Source organism: Thalassophryne amazonica, chromosome 7 (genome assembly GCF_902500255.1).
Source record: "Thalassophryne amazonica chromosome 7, fThaAma1.1, whole genome shotgun sequence".
In the NCBI taxonomy this organism is placed as follows: Eukaryota; Metazoa; Chordata; class Actinopteri; order Batrachoidiformes; family Batrachoididae; genus Thalassophryne; species Thalassophryne amazonica.
In genome coordinates this window covers 23,222,990-23,244,346 of record NC_047109.1, presented here as the reverse complement: position 1 = coordinate 23,244,346, position 21,357 = coordinate 23,222,990, and positions in this window count along the sequence as shown.

Below are 21,357 nucleotides of genomic sequence, written 5' to 3'. Positions count from 1 at the left end.
AAATGTTACGGGCTTGGTAGAGAATAAGGAGTGTTACTGTCGCTTTAAGGATGGCCCCCAGTGGCTGTGGGGCGCGCCGCACTCCGAAGCCGCCGTCGACAGGCTGAACAACCATTTCATTTCTAAACGGATGGCTGTCTGGATCCGTGACCATCGTGTGCCATTTCTCTGGTTATCACAAGAGCTGGACATCAACCATTTTCCGTCAGATTTCACTTTTAACAAGAGATTTTGTCATGAAAAGCCGAGCGGAGGCTTCGCGCGTTACGATGGATTCACTACTGGAGCGAGACAAAACCACCTCAGTTTTGGTCTCACAGGACGGGTTTGAGATGGCGTTCAGACAGCTGTTGGTGGTTTTTCCGTCGAGTGATTATCCGAGAAATTGTGGATGTGCCTGGACATGCCAGAACATGTCCTGTGAGGCTTCATCACGGCATTGCTGTGCGCCATGCAGCACCGCCGCGATGCGCAAAGCCTCCGCTCCTCTTTCCATGACAAAAACTCCTGTAACAGTGGAATGTGCCATTCATTTCCAAACTGGACACTGTGTTTTATCTGGGACGTTGTCTGACTAGCACAGGAATTGTGAAAAGACGTGGACATCAGCACTTTTTCGGCACATTGAGACAGACGTGCGGAGGAATTCCGCGCATCACGGCGGTGCCGCATGGCGCAAAGCAACGCCGTGATGAAGCCTTACAGGACATGTTCTGGAATGTCCAGGCACATCCACAATTTCTTGGATAATCACTCGATGGAAAAACCACCGACAGCTGTCTGAACGCCATCTCAAAGCCATCCTGTGAGACCAAAACGGAGGTGGTTTTGTCTCACTCCAGTAGCGAATCCATCGTGATGTGCAAAGCCTCCGCTCAGCTTTCCATGACAAAATCTCTTGTTAAAAGTGAAATCTGCCAGAAAATGGTTGATGTCCAGCTCTTGTGATAACCAGAGAAATGGCACATGATGGTCACGGATCCAGACAGCCATCCGTTTAGAAATGAAATGGTCGTTCAGCCTGTCGATGGCGGCTTCGGAGCGTGGCGCACCCCACAGCCTCTGGGGGCCGTCCTTAAAGTGACAGTAACACTCCTTATTCTCTACCAAGCCCGTAACATTTTCACCGAAAGCCAGATACATTTTTCTAATGGTTTCCAGCTGCCAGTCTCTAACAGTTTCTGAAAAAATTCTGATGGAAAAAAAGCCCAAATCATTCCGCCATTTCCTGACAATGAAAATCCGCCGAGGGGGTGGACCACTCCTCACTCAAAGCCTGCTCACAGGCAAATGACGCAACTGACAGGCGTGGAAAAACTCACGCATGCGCACGAGGGTTCAAGCTTGTCTGACGCAATCACACGTGATTCAAATCCATATGGTTTTTGAAAAAAATAATAAGGTTGGATACTTTTCTAATAGACCTCATATAATTTTATAAATCCAGCGATCAGACAGCACTGTATGAGAGTCGTGTTGACTGTCAGGTGTGCAGTGTTATCAGTTGGCTGGGCACATTTGTTGTTCCTCCATTTGAATACATTACAGACGAGAGAGTCACAATACAACATAAAAAATATCAGCAAGGCAAGTGTGAGTAAACTATGGGCACAGTTCATAGGATACTTAGTGTGTTGAGAAGGTGGAGGGAATATTTTGAGGAGCTGATCAATAGAATGATAGAGAGCGAGAGAGAGAGAGAGAGATGGATGACATTTATGGAGTAAATCAGGAATTGCAAGGGATTAGTGACAGTTAACTGAAGACAGCTATGAAGAGGGTGATGAGTGGAAATAGATAACATTCCAGTGGAGGCATGGAAGTGTTTAGGAGAGATGCCAGTGGTGTTTTGGAGTTTCTAAACCAATTGTTGTCAGGATTTGGATTTTAGCCTGTCTTACTTTGTTTAGTTGTTTTGTTTGATTGGTTTTGTTGTATGTTAGTTCTCTTTGATGGTCTTTTTCCTGCTTGAGTTTTCTCTGTCTTTATCTCTCTTGTCTTTATTTTGGTGCTTGGTGGTGGGCGTTTCCCTCTGTTTGGCCACAGCCTTGTTCTGGTGCTTTCCACACACACCTGTTTCCAGTGGTGGGCACACTTCCGATAATCCGATGACAGATAATTATCAAAGATAATGTTTTAATTATCGGATTAACTTTTTAGATAACTTTAAAAACCATTATCGGACTAATTATCTTCCGATGAATTGTCGTCCGATAACTTTTAGACCGATAACGTAGTAAACCAAGCTGAACAGCAGCAAACATTTTTAAAATTTAAAATCAGTTGAGACCCACCTGTTGAAAGTTTCCTAAGAGATGTATAGTTCTACCCTCTGCAAACAGAAGTGAGCTAGTTTCAGGAAAAAACACTCTACCCTCTGCAGGCAAAGAAGAACTGGTCACACACACACACACACACACAAAAAATCATTTTCTTTAACACCATACTAATACGCTGGCAATATCACCCAAGCTCCCAGGTTTTTTGGTCCCTTCCTGGTCTCCAAGATTATTAATCCTGTTTCTGTCCATCTCTGCCTCCCCCGGTCCATGCAGGTTCACCCGAATTGTCACATCAGTCATATCAAACGGCTTCAGTCAAGTGCTTTGTCCCCTCCTCCTGTTCCCCCGCCGGCTGCCCGGTGTGTGGATGGTGGCCCCGTTTTTACCATGCGCCAGCTCTTGGCTTCTCGCCGTTTCCAGTATTTGGTTGATTGGGAGGGTTAAGGCCCAGAGGAGCGGTTGTTGATTCCCTCCTATTTTATTTTGGACCCTGCTCTTATTCGCGACTTTCATGCCGTTCACCCTGATTCTCCTGGGCTGTCTGGGGTCAGCCGTGGTGGGGGGTTACTGTCAGGGTCTGACAGTATCTCACGAGGTGTGCTGATGAAACTTGTCTACTAAAAGTGCAACCTACTTATTTGATCCTATACCAACAAAACTGTTTAAGGACCTGTGGCCCACTCTTGGGCCAACTCTGCTGGAAATTATTAATCTGTTATTAACCTCTGGATCTGTTCAGAAATGTTTCAAATCAAACCATTACATAAGAAATCTAATCTTGACCCTAATATATGGAAAAACTATAGGGCGATATCAAATCTAACATTTTGCTCTAAAATTCTGGAAAATATGGGTTCACAGCAGTTCGTGGGCCATCTTACTGAAAATAATCTTTTTGAGCCTCTGCATCCTGCTTTTAGAAAATATCCTTCCACAGAGACATCTCCCACTGAAGTGATGAATGATCTTCTGTTTGCAATGGATTTGGACACCACTACAGTTCTGGTGCTGTTAGATTTTAGTGCTGCATTTGACACCATGAATCACCATATTCTACTCGATAGGCTGGGAAATCATCTACCTGACCAGTCTTCTGTGTTTTTTATAATAACACTACCTCTAACCTTAGTGACATGAAATATGGGGTCCAACTGGGGTCCGTCTTAGGCCTCCTAATTTTCTCCCTTTATATAGCACTGGGGACCCGGGATATAGCCCGGGACACGCTGGAGGGACTGTGTCTCTCGGCTGGCTTGGGAACGCCTTGGGGTTCCCCCGGAGGAGCTGGGGGAGGTGTGTTTGGATCGGGAGGTCTGGGCGGCTTTGCTTGAGCTGCGGCCCCCGCGACCCGACTCCGGATAAAGCGGAATAAAATGGATGGATGGATGGATGGATATATAGCACCTCTTGGGAACACATTGTGGCTTTTTGGGAATACCTTTCATTGCTATGCTGATTCATGCCATTGTAGCATTCAAGGGGACTTGCTACAATGGCAAGTTTATTCAGCAGTTATGCATGCTGATAACTGCTGGTAATCTCATCCACAAAAAATTCTTAAAAGATTGCCTTGCATCAGTGAATAGCTAGATGTTTAGCAATTTCCTACTTTTAAACTCTGACAAGACTGAAATGATGGTTCTTGGTCCAGTGAGACATCGGTATCAATTTGATGAACTAACGCTTAGCCTAGGCTCATGTGACATACATCACACTGACAAAGTGAGGAAGCTTGGGGTCATTTTTGATCCGACATTGTCCTTTGTTTAGTTTAGTTTAGTTTATTGGATTATTTAAGGGACAATGTACAGGATCATTAAGCTCAATGAGACAGAGATGAGAATGATTATGATAAGATGATTATGGCTAAATAGGTCATTTTTATCTGCAGTCCCTGGGTACATATAAATTAACAAATAAATCAACAATGAAATTACACAATATTCTGAAATTCCTCTGCCACAATAAATCACTTTTACAGACAAAGTCTGAGCATATCACAGTCACTCACAATCAGATCATATCACTTGCATTCATCTACCACAGAACAATTCACCATTCTCTACACAATACCAATCAATTTAATTTCTACTAATATTTACAACACAGCTTAAGTTACTTTAACATCCATGCCCCCTAGAGGCTGTATTATAACACATCTAACTCACAAAACAAAATAGATTGTATGTAAGAAAATATGGAACCTCCTTTGACCTCCATATTAGAGATATTACAAGGACTGGTTTCTTCCACCTGCGAAATATAGCAACGATTCGTCCCATCCTGTCTATGTCAGATGCTGAGACCCTGATTCCTGCATTTGTTTTTTCTAGATTGGACTACTGCTATGTTCTATTTTCTGGTTTACCACAGTCCAGCATTAGGGGTCTCCAATTGGTTCAAAATGCTGCTGCCAAACTTTTAACAGGAAGCAGAAGGTTTGACAACATTACACCCATTTTGGCGTCTCTTCACTGGCTTCCTGTCCCTGTGAGGTCAGATTTTAAGGTTATGCTATTAACCTAGCACCTTCCAACTTACCTGACCTAACTAAACCCTATGTACCGGCCTGGGCTCTGCGTTCTCAGGACGCAGGACTACTTTGTGTCTCTAGGGTGAATAAAAAGTCTGGGGTCACAGAGCTTTTTCTTATCATGCACCTGTTTTGTGGAATGATCTCCCTGCACCAGATTCTGTACAGACATTCAAGTACAGACTTAAAATGCACTTATTTCCCTTTCATATGGCTAGCATACTGGCATCGTATGGTACTATGCATTGTACCCTTTTAAATTCATTTTATTAGCAAACAGAGCGGATCACAGCCTCAACTATATCTAAAGTCTGGGTCTAGTGGCTGGTGATCACCTTTGTAGTTCTGTTTTTCTTGTTACGTAATGCTGACAAATTATACCTCATTTGTTGTCTTTCTGCCACCTGATTCTGTTTTGTTTTTTTTCTTCCTCAACTAATCAGAGGGAGTTTTCCCTTACCACTATTGCCTGTATGCTTGCTGTAGGAGTTGATAAGGTTAAACCTTATTTGTCTGAAGTGTCTTAAGGCAGCTTTGTTGTGATTTGGCACTATATAAATGTAATAAATTAAATTAAGTTAAATTGTTGCGTGCATATTTTACATCACATTTTTGTGCATTTGCAACAGTTATAACTGAGGTGATGAGAAGCAAATTGAGGGTATCTAAGGGAGGAGAACCTGGGGAACACCCAGGACTAGGTGGAGAGATGATATCTCCACACTGGCCTGGGAATGCCTTGGTATCCCCAGTCAGGAGTGGTTAATGTGGCCCGGGAAGTTTGGGGTCCCCTGCTGGAGCTATTGCCTCTGTGACACGGTTCCAGATAAGCGACTGGAGATGAGTGAGTGAGTGGATATCTGACCCACAGCAGGAGAGAGAAGAAAGCTGGGAGTGAAGAGCTCTGGGGACTGCAAAAGTGGTAAGCGTCAGGGTTTGAGTTTGTTTCATTACCTGTTTTTATTTCTTGCCTCTGATCTGTTTGCTATTTTTCTCAGTTCACTGGTTTTTGTTTGTTTATTCTCTTGCTTGGTTTTCTGCTTGGGTCTGTCTGTCTCTACTTCTCTTGTCTGTCTCTTGGGTCTTGATGATGGGTGTTTCCCTCTCTCTGGCCACTCACTTGTTCTGGTGCCTTCCATGCACACCTGTTCCTGATTTGCTGATTATCACCTGGGGTTATAATAGATCACTGGGTGTGTTAGCTCATTGCCAGTTTGTTGTGCCTTGTGCCTTCATTCCAGCCTCAGTACCTGCGTTGCATAGACATTTAATAACCAACTGTCAGGCCAGGGGTGCCACCGTGCGGCCTAAGTCCAACTTGCGGGTGAGTCAAAGATCTATTCTTCCATCCTCAGCACAAAACATTATTGCGGCTATATTATCTTCTGAAAATTTATCAGGTTCTGTGTCAGCTTTTGTTGATTCCAGTTCTGATGCCTACTTGATGTTGTCCTCTCTCGCTAGGTCCCTGCACCTTTAAGCTCTTGCGCTCTCTGGTGGTGCGAGCTGTGGATGGCCATGAATTGGATTGTATTACTCACCATACTCAGTCTGTTAATATGATTATAGTGGAGAACCAGTCAGAAGAAGAAGAAGAGTTTCTTATTTAACGTGGCAAGCCAACGAAGCAAACCCGAGTCGCTGGCATCCCAGTCCAACGTGCAAGCTGTTACGCCACTACCTCCCTAAAATCGATCAGCTTTCATGTTTTTGATAGTATGACTCACCCAGTAATCTTGGGGCACCCCAGGTTGCAACAACACAATCCCAATTTCAGTTGGTCTAAGGGTGAAATTGTTTCTTGGGCTCTGCCTGTAAAACGACGTGTTTTTTAAAACCTCCCCCTGGGGCAAGTCCACCTTGGGGAAAGCTATTTTCTCTGTTGGCACCTGAACACAATGTTATGAATTAATACATTCAGGAGTCTCTAACTGCTGGCTTGATTGGACCATTGTCATCAACTGCAGGGGCAGGGTTCTTTTCATAGAGAAAATGATAAGACACTGCGCCCATGTATTGATTACCATGGGCTTAACAACATTACAGTCAAGAACCACGATCCGCTGCCACTCATTTTGTCCACCTTTGAGTTATTAGAAGGGGCCAAGATTTTCACAAAACTCGATCTGCATAATGCTTATCATCTTGTCAGGATAAAGCAGGGTGATGAATAGAAAACTGCTTTTAACACTCTGTCTGGCCATTACGAACACTTAGTCATGCCTTTTGGCCTTACTAATGCTCCTGCAGTCTTCAAAAACTTATTAATGATGTACTGTGGGAATATTTGAAAAAAAAAATTGTGTTTGTGTACTTGGACGACATTTTCATTTTCTTCCGTGACCCAGAGACTCAGACCTGTCACGTGCGAACCATTTCACAAATGCTACTGCGCCATAATCTCTTTGTCAAAGCTGAAAAATGTGAATTTCATAAATCTACGATTTTATTCCTGAGCATCTGATTCTCCGCTCTGCCCATGATTCTACGTATTGTCAGGGTCAGAAGTGTGGAAATCAGCTGTGTTATTTTGTTATTATTTATAGCCCCCCCCCGGCCCATACTCTGAATTCTTAAATTAATTTGGTGCATTCATCTCTGACTTGTCAACTAGTGCAGAAAACATTTTGATTGGTGATTTTAACATTCATATAAATAAGCCCTCTGATCCCCTTTGTAAATCATTTATGGAAATTGTGGATGCATTAGGATTCCAGCAATGCATTCAGGACTCGTTGCGCATTAGTGGAAATACCCTGGATTTGGTTCTTGTACATGGTTATGTGGTCACAAATATTGACATCTTGCCTCTTGCATTGGTGGTCTCTGACCACTCACTTATTAGGTTTACATTTACGTATGCTACCGTGTTGAGTATAGCAACAATCTGCGGCAACGCATTAAACCCTCAACCATGACTGAACTCAAAGCTAGACTGCCTGATATTTTAGCTTCAAGTTTGGAGAATGCTCAATCAGTAGACAGTCTTGCGAATAGTTTAAATTCAGCGCTCAAAACTACACTTGACAAGATTGTGCCACCTCTGTCAAGGCCATGCCCTTCCAAAGCACAGTCACCTTGGTTCAGTGGTTACATGCGTGACCTCAGGCAGAAGGCTAGAGGTTTGGAAGAGAAATGGTGTAGCTCCAAATTAGAGGTGTTCCACCTTGCGTGGCATGATGCTATCGTTGATTATGAGCATGCACTATTGACTACAAAGTGGGCCTATTATTCTGATTTGATCAGTAAAAACAAGCATAACTCAAAGTTTTTGTTTGACATGGTAGCATTTCTCTTCCATGGACAGCCAATTGTTAGTCTCTCTCCATTTTCAGCTTCTTGGATTATTTCAAGAAGAAAATAGAACACATTAGTTTGAGCATACCTCAGCATGCCTTGGCCAAACTGCTATGGAGGTGGGTGCTACCACTGAGGTGTTACGTAGATTTACAGAATTTGATAGTATTTCACGAGGCGCGCTGACAAAACTCGTGATGTCTACAAAAAGCACAACCTGCTTATTTGACCCCATATCAACAAAACTGTTTAAGAACCTGTGGCCCATTCTTGGGCTGACTGTGCTGGAAATTGTTAATCTCTCACTAACTTCTGAATTTGTTCCTAAATGTTTCAAATCTGCAGTGATTAAACCATTGCTTAAGAAATCTAATCTTGACCCTAGTGCATTGAAAAAAATTTAGGCAGATATCAAATCTATCATTTTGCTCTAAAATTCTGGAAAAAGTCGTTTTGCGGCAGCTCACCTTACTGAGAATAATCTTTTTGAGCCATTGCAATCTGCCTTTAGAAAATATCACTCCACAGAGACAGTGCTCACTAAAGTAGTGAATGACCTTCTGCGAGCAATGGACTCGGACACCACTACGGTGTTGGTGCTGTTAGATCTTAGTGTTGCGTCTGACACCACGGATCTTCATATTTTACTCAACAGGCTGGATAATCATTTTGGGATTACCAGAAGTGCCTTTGCATGGTTGATGTTTTACTTGTCCCGTCATTCTCATTGTGTTTTATGCAACAACACTACCTCTAATCTTAGTGACATGAAGTGTGGGCTTACACAGGGGTCCGTCTTGGGCCCTCTGCTTTTTTCCCTTTAAGTGGCACCCCTTAGGCATATACTGCAGCTTTTTGGGATTGCCTTTCATTGCTATGCTGATGATACTCAATTGTACATGCTGATAACTGCTGGAAATCTCATTCACATAAAAGCTTTAGAAAATTGTTTTGCATCAGTGAGAAGTTGGATGTCTAGTCACTTCCTACTTTTAAACTCTGATAAGACTGAAATGATGGTTCTTGGTCCAGCGAGGCATCTGCATCAATTTGAGCAGCTAGTGCTTAACTTAGGTTTGTGTGTTATACATCATACGGACAAAGTGAGGAACCTTAGGGTAATTTTTGATCCTACGTTGTCTTTTGACCATAATGTTTGACCATATTACACCCATTTTGGCATCCCTTCACTGGCTTCCTGTCTCTGTGAGATCGCACTTTAAAATGTTGTTACTGACTTATGAAAATTGTTCATGGACTGGCACCTCCCTACCTGGCTGACCTGGTTAAGCCCTGTGTACCAGCTCGGGCCCTGCATTCGCAGGGTGCAGTGCTTCTCCCTGTACCCAGGTTGAATAAAAAGTCTGCCGGTCACACAGCTTTTTCTTATCGTGTGCCTGCACTGTGGAATGATCTTCCGGTGCACATAAGGAAGTCAGATACTGTTGAGACTTTTAATCCAGACTAAAGACTCATTTGTTGTCCTTTTTTTTACCACTAATATATTGTGTTATTATGTGTTTTTATTATTGTACGTTTTTTATGGTTTTGCTTATATTGTGTTTTTAATCGTTTAATTTATTTTGTTCTGTTTTCTTCCGTGTCATGTTGTGTGAAGTGCTTTGAGGCAATTTTATCGTGAGTTGGTGCTATACAAATGAATAAATTTGATTTTTTGATTTGATTCTTCATCATTGTGGAGGGAGAGATTCAGATGGACCCACACAAGGTAGTGGTCATGTGTGACCGGGCGGTGCCGACCTCACGGAAGGAGGTACAAAGATTTGTGGGCTTCGCCAATTGCATTCGTAACTTCAGCACCATTGCCACTCCTCTGCACAATGTCACGTTTTCTCTCCAGCCATTTATCTGGATGCTGGAGTGCGACGAGGCATTTAGGTTCCTAAAATAATGCTTTACTGCAGCCCCTGTTTTTCTCCTCCCTGACAGTTTGTGGTGTAGGTTGATGCTTCTGATGTTGGTGTGGGTGTGGTCCTCTCACAGTGAAACCCCTCTGATAATAGGTTGCATCCGTACGCCTATCTCTCAAAAAAGTTGACCGTCACTGAGTGCAACTACAGCATCATGGACCGCGAACTGTTGGTGGTGAAAGTGGCCTTGGAGGAGTGGTGCCACTGGTTGAAGGGGGCACAGATGCAGTTTTTAGTTTTCACTGACCACAAAAATTTGGAATATCTGCGAACTGCTAAGTATCTCAACTCTTGTCAGGCTAGGTGAGCAATCTTTTTCAGTCGTTTCAATTTTGTTCTCTCTTATCGGCCGAGCTCTAAAGACAGGAAACCGGATGCATTATCTCACCAGGGCGATCTGGTAGACACTCCGTCCGATCCGGGTACCATCATACCAGGATCTTATTTTATCTCACCATTAACCTGTGAAATCGAATCCAAGGTGCGGTCCACTGTAGGTGATCCTGTTTCCCTGGGTTGTCCCACTGACAAGCTTTTCATTTCAGCTGCTCTCAGGGGGGATATGATCAGATGGGCTCATGACAGTCACTTTTCCTGTCATCCAGGTATTAGAAAGACTGTTAGTTATACAGCAAAGATTTTGGTGGCCTGGTTTGTCTATAGACATTATGGAATATATCAGTGCTTGTCAAACCTGTGCTCCGCACCAATCCTCTAATTGTCCTCCTGCAGGTCATCTGTTGCCGCTGCCTGTGCCCACTCATCTCTGGTCCCATATTACTGTGGATTTTGTCACTGGTCTGCCACCCTCTAAGGGCAATACTACTGTTTTTACATTGGTTGATTGGTTGTCTAAAATGGGTAATTTTATTCTCTTACTGAAACTACCATCAGCTACAGAAACCGGTGAGATAATGTTTTCTGATGTATTTAAGATCCATGGTTTTCCTCAGGATATTGTGTCCAACTGGGATCCCCAGGTTGTGTCCAATTTTTGGAAGGGGTTTTGCCATCTTCTCTGGGTCACTGCCAGTCTCACTTCGGGCTACCATCCACAAGCTAATGGACAATCAGAATGACTCAACAAGGAACTTGAGAAAGAACTCCGCATACTCACCTCACAACACCCAGCTACATTGTCTTCACAGCTTTCATAGATTGAACTTGCCCATAACCACCTACCATCAGCTTTCACTGGATACTCGCTTTTCGATGTTGTTTTTGGTCATCAACCCTTTCTTTTTCCTCCCACAGTGTCCACCTCTTCTGTAGCATCTGCACTCACCCTTATTCTCTGCTGCCGATGAACCTGGGAGCGGGTACGAAGAATACTGCTATGATCCTCTCAAGCCTACAAATCTGCTGCAGACCGACGACGTACTCCTGCACCTCTGTACACACCTGGTCAGAAGGTTTGGCTCTCAACTTGTCATCTCCCGCTGAAAAGGACTGCCCAAGAAACTAGAAACTGTGTCTGTTCATCTCCATCTTCCTATGTCCTTGTGCATCTATCCAACATTCCATGTCAGCCATGTCAAACCCATTAGAATCAGCCCACTGAACCCTCTGGATGTTCCCCCACCTACCGCCCGGTCTGTAAATGGAGGCCCTGTGTTGTCTGTGCGGCAGCTCCTGGACTCTCACCGCTGTGGATGTGGTTTTTAGTATCTCATGGACTGGGAGGGTTATGGCCCCAAAGAGTGGGTGTGGATTCCCGTGGATTTATTTTGGACCCAGAATTGATTTTTGAGTTTCACTTTCATCCTGATTTGCCTGTGATGTTCGGGGTCAGCTGTGTGTGTGTGTGGGGGGGGGGTACTGTCAGGGTTTGAGTTGATTGGTTACCTGTTTTTATTTCTTGTCTCTGATCTGTTTGTTATTTTTCTCAGTTCATTGCTTTTTGTTTGTTTATTCTCTTGCTGGGTTTTTCTGCTTGGGTTCGTCTGTCTCTTGGTTCTTGGTGATGGGTGTTTCCCTCTCTCTGGCCACTCCCTTGTTCTGGTGCCTTCCATGCACACCTGTTCCTGATTTGCTGATTATCACATGGGGTTATATAAGCTCACTGGGTTTGTTAGCTCATCGCCAGTTTGTTGTGCCTTCATTCCAGCCTCTGTCCCTGAGTTACATAGTCCTCCCTGCCTCCTTGTGTGTTCCTGACCTCCTGCCTATTGCAACAACCACACCTTTTTGCTTGATTTTTTTTGTACTGCTACTTTTCCTTGACTGCCTACTCATTTACAGACCTCTGCAGTCCTCACCAGTAAAGCCTTTTAACAACCAGAGCTGTTTGTTTGAGCCGTACTTTTGTGTCCAGCAATTCCTGACCATCCAGCCTGAGAGTAAGCTTGTTTTTTGTTTTAATTTCCCCTTTGTCTGCACACACACACACACACACACACACACACACACACACACACACACGCACATATATATATATATATATATATATATATATATATATATATATATATATATATATATATATATATATATATATATATATATATATATATATATATATATATATATATATATATATATATATATATGGTGAAGTAAGCAGTGGTCAGTACATGGGTAGGCAGTCCAAAAAACACAGCAGCAGTACAATGATCATCAGGCTAGGCAAAGTCGGAACAAACGGACAGTAGGTCAAAACACAATGAAGCAGGCAGGACTAGAAAACACAAAACCGAGAGCTGAAATGAAGGCACAGGGTGCATCAAACTGGCAAGGAACAAACACCACCAGGGAGCTTATAAATCCCCAGGTGACAATCGCAGATCACAAACAGGTGTGCATGGAAGGGACCAGTGATGGGATGTGGCCAGAGAGAGAGAGAGAGAGAGAGAGAAACAGCAGACAGACCCAGGCAGTAAAATTCCAACAAGAAAAGAACACACAGAAAAGCAATACAAGAGAAAAAGGGGAAAGGCACAAACAGACCAAAAGCAGAAAATCAAATAAACTGTCAGACCCTGACAACCTAATGTCATCTATTTTCTTGTCAAAGTTATCTTAGAAATCTTGTTCTGTAAAAGGACAGTGACTTACAGGTGGTTGTGCATGGATAAGTGTTACCACCTTGTCGAACAAGAACTTTGAGTAATGCTTGTTTCTGTTGATCAAATCAGAGTAAATGTTAAATGTTCATATATGCATGCAAACTACAAACCCATGTGTGCAAATGTTTTGGAGAGGGTTAAAATGTGAGTGGTCGCTCACACATTCAGTTCCACTTCATAACATTAATCTTGTTTGATGTGATTGTGAATGATAATTATTCCAGAGGGACTGTTCAGTTGTTAAATATATAAACCGACTCAGATCTTGCATTATACCACATGTTTAATATTTCATCCACACTGGAGCTGCTGAAATGTAAATATATTTGTTGTGGACATGACTGGATTTTTACCATCATTTAGATGAGGTCCTACCTGTTACACTGCATAAATCAAATAGTTTTTCTCTTGCAATTTTATCCTAAAAATTGAACTACATTATTTTTACAGTTCATATTTTATAAGAAGAGATTGTATTTTAATAAGCACAATTGTTATTTGGAAAGTTTCATTCCAGGTTTTGTGGTGAACTTGTTAAGGGCCCCTTCACACATAGTGCGAATTTGGTTGATTTGTGCATAAAGTGCACATGAAGCAGGAATTGTGTGTAAAATGTGCAAAATTGCAGCTGCCTCGTACACCTGTTGCTTCAACTATTTGTGCACACCAGCAGCTGAAAGACAGAATGTGCGCTGTGCAAGCCCATCAAACCCTCTCACAGCAGGTGTCGGCCAAATTCCAGGTGAAACGCATAAACATCTAACACCACACATCACAAAAACAGTCTGCAGACAGTCACTGTCAAGGTGGATGTGAAATTTGTCTAGGTTCCACATGAGTGTGGCTTTGCAGACACACACACTGACACGTTGGTGTGTGCAATGAACTTACAGGTGTGGCTGCCGACAGAAGCAGCTAGCTGTGGGGAGCTGTGGATCTCGATGTCCCAGCTGGACAACACGTACTGTGTTTGGACATACATGAACTAACAACTGCCCACTGTGGACCACGTGTGTCTGCTTGCTGTCCTTATGTGGACATAAATTAAAACATATATCGCTGCGGTGGGCTGCAGCGAGCAAGCATGCACATGGCGTGGACACTGACAGGCTGCTCCCAGGTTGAAACAGACCATCAGATCAGAACACGCAGTGGGCGATCTGACTGTCACACCACCCACATGAGCTCTGTTCCACATGACCCAGTGTCAGTCCTGTGTGTTCTCAAGCTAACGACTTGATAAGACATGCATTTCAGGCAGAACACGCACATGCAGCCAGCTGGACGCACTGAACCAGTAGATGTGGACATGAGAAGAGCGAACTGTTTCATCATTCATGTCATTTCATGACTGTTTGTCTGTGACCATGGGTCATCTACAGAGGAACAGACAGATCATATTTTTATTGCCCACTTGATATTTTTATATGGTGTGCATTTTAATATGTCCATGTCCTTCCTGATATGAGGCAGTTTCCTGCAGCTTTTACTGGACAGCGATTCCAGATCAGTGGTAAAGTTTCTGACTGGCAGCCAGAGCTTTTGGTGTGGGTTTGATTTCCATGGGTGGCATGTCATTTTGATTTTTTTATTTTAATAGCAGCTGCGCGATGTGGCAGCTGCTGTGAAAAGCTGCTGTCTTCCGGTGTGCACAAAACCATCACAGCATGTGTATTTTAAAATTTTTTATTATGTAACCACATCGTACAGCTTGTGGCACTGTGTTCCCGTGTGCATGAACCATTGCATCGGCATTGTGCATGCCTGCCCATTGGCGCGACATTTGTGGTTCGCTCATAAGAGCTGCTCCAATGGGTGTCGCCCTGAGTTGTACATATTCACACTATGTGTGAAGGGGCCCTAAAGCTTCTTCAATGTTGTAAAAGTTATATCCATAAATGATGGTGGAAGAAACATGCAGCATTTAAGTGAATCTTCATTACAAATGGTTGGGTTCAAAAGTACTTGTGGGCTCATTGTCAATGTCTACTGCATTTATTGACTTAAAAATTGTAATTGCACTGCTGTGACCACACACAAGCACCTTGATTTCTGTTTCACCATGCCTTGTGTATGTTTGAATAATCATGAACTGTTTTGCACTGACCATTTGTGGCTATATGTGGGCATGTGTGTGGGGTGGGGGGATATTAGGCTGAACCCACACTCTCACGAACGCCACTAGCTTAGCTTATGGCAAGCTAAAAGTGGACACTCTCGTTATGGCCGAACAACTGTCCAGTTTCTGGGTATTCTGTGTTAGGATGTCCCCGCGGTGACGTGCTTGATGAATTTCTGTGCAAAAAGTAGTTCCCAGATAATTGTGACATATTCCTGTGAGATAATGAGTATATCTCATCTAAATCAATCCTAAAATTTACCAGTAATAAAATTATAAAGATAACTAAAGTTTTAAGTGTGGCCGTAATAAATATTTAAGAAACTTAAAGTGTATGAGCAACTTCACCTGTTATTGCTCAAGCACAATGTAAACATTGACACAATGGAGTTTGATGCAGAAGAGTTCAAAAAAAGATTGGAATGTTTTGATTACCATTTAGAGTTGGCAATGAAAGACTTGGGTGTTAACTTTGTGTTAAAGTCAGAAGAAGCTGCACTGAAAGAGATACATTCTGTGTGTTGTCGCAGAAAACGAGAGCGGCACACTGAGCAGGGTGGCAAAAGTAGTCCAGTGAGCTCAATCTGTGGGTGCGAGCTATCCCACAATGCCAAAATAGCAGAGATGTTGATCCAATGAGAGTGGCACCATCTGTGCACAATTCAAAGTAGGTTATGATTTAACAAGACAATTTTCGTTGCAGGTGTGCATATGGATGGTTTTATGTTCCATTTTTATGCCATTTCTTCCTTTTGTTCATACATATATTTTTAGTATGAATCCTACATAATGGTTTAGAAATGAGGCCTCAGGTTTAAAAGTTGAGAAAGTGTGGAAAGTAAAAGCTGATGCGCTATACACAGCCAAGGTCTTCATGGATTGAAAGTGATTCTTTCACTTTCTTAAAACACTGATGCACTGACATCCTAAATATTTTAGGGAAACAACAGTCAAACTTGTGGTGGCTACAGGGACATTCATCAAGCAGGTGGAGATACAGTTTGCAGTCTCTGAATGCACCTTGTCATTAATTTTGGAAGGGTGTTAGCGTGTTTTAAGCTTGCACAGAGGGATATCAGTGAGCGTCAACCCAACTCTGTTCATAAACAAAGGCAACTGCCATGCTTCCCCAAAGGTCTCCACCCCATGGGAGTCCATATCCTCACCCCAGCTGGATGGTGGATGCTGTAATCTGGTCACGCTCCATTAGTCCCTGTGGGTTTGGGTTGGTGTAATCTGGTCATGGCTTGTAGGGTCTGGGTGGTTCTCCCCGAGTGTAATTTGGGATTATGTGTGTAAAGCTCCTGTGGTGGGGATCAAAGGCGGATAAATGCCTGTGTTCCTTTCTTTTCGCCACTATCTTCTGAACCATTCATCCCTGTGTTTACTGGACCAGTAAGCGTGCACACACTCAGAGACACAGCACACTGACCTGCTTTTTGAACACTAAACTGTTCAATAAATATACAGGGAAGAAATGGGTTCTCATTCTAAATTCTGACACCTTAAAATATGATTGTTTTGATGCTTCTTCGAGGATTTAGCAAGGAATGTGTGTGTCATCTCCTCTTACAATGTAAGGCACTACCATTGTTTTTCTTACATGATAGCTTTGACAAGACTTTCACAGTTTTACCTCTGAGTTAACACAGAATCACATATTTCCATTACAATATGTAATTCTGCCAAATCCCTGTAAGCACAAACACTTTTCCCTTCATAATCATGACAACGGCATGCTTTTGTGTCCTCATTCTCTCTGATGGGGAGCAATGTTTTTTAAGACCTTCCTGCTCAAAATAATTAGAGGAACACTGTGGTCTCCTAATTGTTTTGAGCAGTGTATATCAAGAATTACACATAACTGTTACATAAAACTGCTGCATTCCAGCAGTGTTGATTTTCATGTGTTTGGTCCCCCCAACAAAAATGCACCATGTAACGCAGCATCAATTTGCAGACTGCACAAACACTTTGAGATTCGAGGTGCATTCATTAATGAGGAGATTGCCAAGAGTACATTTTACTTTGAATCAATAATCAGAGCTTTCACATTTCTTTTAAGATTCATACAGGGATAAAAGCAAAAAAATTAAAAATAAATAAATAAAAATCTTTGGAATATACAGTGAGGAAAATAAATATTTGAACACCCTGCCATTTTGCAAGTTCTCCCACTTAGAAATCATGGAGGGGTCTGAAATTTTCATCTTAGGTGCATGTCCACTGTGAGAGACATAACACTATGTAACCAATTTTTATTTTTGTTTTGTTCCTGGGTACACAGTGTGTTTTTCTAACCAGTTATGCCTTAAATAAATACAAAATAGCTGTTATTCCACAGAAACTTTGCTTCTGTGATCAGGACAATGATATTTTAAATTTGTCTATTTTCAAGAATATTCTCGATTCGCCTTCACTACTACTGAGTAGTCTTCTAGAATATTCTTTAACTGCTAGAAATGTCCAGAATTTTCTAGAAGCATCCAGAATTATCTAGAAATTTCAAGAAACTTTTAGAACTTTCTAGAATGTAAAAAAAAAATAAAATCAAAGTTTGTGCTGAATGTAGTCATTTTTCCATAGACGTTAGACATAAGCAGTTGAAATATAACACTTAGAAGCCAGGAACAAAAACTGTGTTACATAGTGTAATCTAAAAAATAAATAAATAAATAAATAAATCCGGAAACCACAATGTATGATTTTTTAATTATTTATTTGTACGAGGGTAGGCTGAAAAGTTCTAAGGCTCACTATGATACAGTTAATGCATTAACTGAAAAGTTCTAAGGCTCACTATGATACAGTTAATGCATTAACTGCATCATAGTGAGCCTTAGAACTTTTCAGCCTACCCTTGTATGTTACTGCTGTAAATAAGTATTTGATCCCCTACCAACCAACAAGAATTCTGGCACACACAGACCTGTTATTTTTTCTTTAAGAAGCCCTCTTATTCTGCACTCTTTACCTGTATTAATTGCACCTGTTTGAACTTGTTGCTTGTATAAAAGACACCTGTTCACACACTCAGTCAATCACACTCCAATCTGTCCACCATAGCCAAGACCAAAGAGCTGTCTAAGGATAGCAGGAACAAAACTGTAGACCTGCACAAGCCTGGGATGGACTACAGGACAACAGGCAAGCAGCTTGGTAGAAGACAACAACTGTTATGATTATTTATTAGAAAGTGGAAGAAACACAAGTAGACTGTCAGTCTCCTTCGGTCTGGGATTCCATGCAAGATCTCACTTTGTGGGGTAAGGATGATTCTGAGAAAGCTCAGAACTACACAGGAGGACCTGGTCAATGACCTGAACACATGATGCTGTCATGGTTTAAAATCCTGCAGGGCAGCAAGGTCCCACTGCTCAAGCCAGCACATGTCCAGGCCCATTTGAAGTTCACCAGTGACCATCTGGATGATCCAGAGGAGGCATGGGAGAAGGTCATGTTGTCAGATGAGACCAGAATAGAGCTTTTTGGAATCAACTCCACTTACCATGTTTAGAGGATGGGAACAACCCCAAGAAAACCATCCCAACCGTGAAGCATGGGGGTGGAAACATCATACTCTGGGGGTGCTCTTCTGTAAAGGGGACACTGCACCATATTGAAGGAAGGATGGATGGGGTCATGTATTGCAAGATTTTGGCAAACAACCTCCTTCCCTCAGTAAGAGCATTGAAGATGGGTCATGGCTGGGTCTTCCAGCATGACAATGACCCCAAACACACAGCCAGGGCAACTAAGGAGGGGCTCCGTAAGAAGCATTTTAAGGTCCTGGATTGGCCTGACCAGTCTCCAGACCTGAACTCAATAGAAAATCTTTGGAGAGAGCTGAAACTCCCAACCTGAAAGGTTTGGAGAAGATCTGTATGGAGGAGTGGACCAAAATCCCTGCTGCAGTGTATGAAAACCTGGTGAAAAACTACAGGAAACGTTATACGTTGTAATTGCAAACAAAGGCTACTGTACCAAATATTAACATTGATTTTCACAGGTGTTCAAATATTTATTTGCAGCAGTAACATACAAATATAAATTAAATATTAAGCATTAAACATACAAGTAGAAATATAAATGATTAAAAAATCATACATTGTGACTTCCAGATTTTTTTTTTTTAGATTTTCCTTACTGTATATATATATATATATATATATATATATATATATATATATATTATGGGCAAATCATAAGACATTCAGCATCCACCGTTTTAGAGAAAGCCTTTTGCAATTGCTTCCCAGAGTTTAAGGTAAAACAAGGTGGAGACAGCAAAAAAAAAAAAAACAGCTAATTGTTCTCCTGCTGAACAACATTAGATTTTACTTATTAACCATTGCTGCTCTGTTCTAATGCAACCATCATATTCTGGAAAGACTTTAACCCTTTGGAGTCAACTGACGTGCCATCGCGTAAAAAGTCACATGACCTAATTAAGTGGATGTAGCACACAAGTCTTTGTTTGAATGTGTGTTGAATGTGTGGAATTCAACCTGTACACCACTTTTTACATTTTGTTAATAGGCCAAGTATACCAAATTATGATTAATAATTTACACATTTTTTCCCCCTGGATGATATGCTCATATTTGCTGAATGTTTTGCAGACACTCACAACAAAAATTATTAATTTCCTCATTCTACTGCAGGAGAGAGAGGGGTGGGATGAAACAGGACTTCCCCAACTGCAGCAGGAGAGAGGGATATTACCATTGGTGGAAAACTCAGGAATGAACCAGTCAAAACCACCAAATCTACGTGGGTCTGATGACAACATACAGACCCCACGTGGCTGTGCTTGTGTGTGTGTGTTTTGTGAGTGGGACTTTTCTTCCATCTCTCTCTGTCTGTGACAGCAAACCAGTAAAAAAATAAAAATAAAAAATACACAATTTTTTCTTTATCACTGGTGTAAAATATATTACCTAATAAACAATGATCCCCAATCCATGTAATTTCACTGAAAATTTTGGTTTCGTGCAGAGCGAAAAGCAGACAGCAATCAGTTTTGAAAGTTGTGTGATATTTGCCGTGCTTTGAGTGTGTTTTTAGTGTGTGTGTCGTGGAGTGTTTTAGCGTGTGTGGTGTAGTTATTTTATTTATTTATTTATTTTGTGCATCAAATTAATGAGGTATCTTGGACCAATATTTCAAGTTTTTCTCTTCTTTTTTTTAACTACATGAATACGATCGAAGCGTCATCATAGCCTGAACCAGAGCATAATCAGTCTGATGATGAAGTGGACTTTATTGATCTGGTCTGGACAATCACGAGAGCAGGTTGACTCACCGAACTGTGCGCACAGTTCTGCACAGTGGATGGGATCGCACACTTCTCTGTCCAGCTTATCCAGGACTCAGGCACTGCAGAGCTCTGCCCCAGCACTGAATCCTGGACAGGAATTGTGTTTTCTGAGTGGAACAAATGTAATTTGTGTGGCATTTTATTGCATGTAAATAGCCACAAAAAACACCTGAAGCATTTCCTGAATTTTAATGTAAATTGTATATAACTTTGTTTATGGTACATTTTAACATATATTTTTTGAAATTGAAATTGCATTCTAAGTCATAAAAAATGTTTTGTTAAACATATTTCTGGTTTTCACAGTAAAAAAAAGTAACTTTTTTCTGATTTAAATTTTGGGTTTTGGGGTGAATTTAGTGTCACTGTTTTAATGCAATATGTCAGAATGAAAGAGAAACTGTAATGTCACACGTGAGGTTGTGCTGAAAAGAATGACACCAAACAAAGCAAAATAAACAGTTTTTTTAAGGTAAATTATGAAGGTAAAACCAAAAGTAGTCAAAAACGTCCAATAACACACAAGACTCCAGAGGATTAACCTACACATTATTTAAATACTTCAGGATAAATACATTTTAAGGGGATATCTTTTACATAATTCAATACCAATTAAATTTTCAGGCCTGCAGCCAGGATCTGAAATGGGGAGGGGTTGTTTCTATTTAGTTAAAGTGGACTATTGTCTGCAGGAGGACTGGAGGCTGCTCTTGGTCACCTGAATATTTTATGTTTTGATGTCCAGGGATGCATTCTGGAGTTTTTTTTTTGATGACTGCTTTCTCACCAAGATCTCCCTCAGGTTAGTTG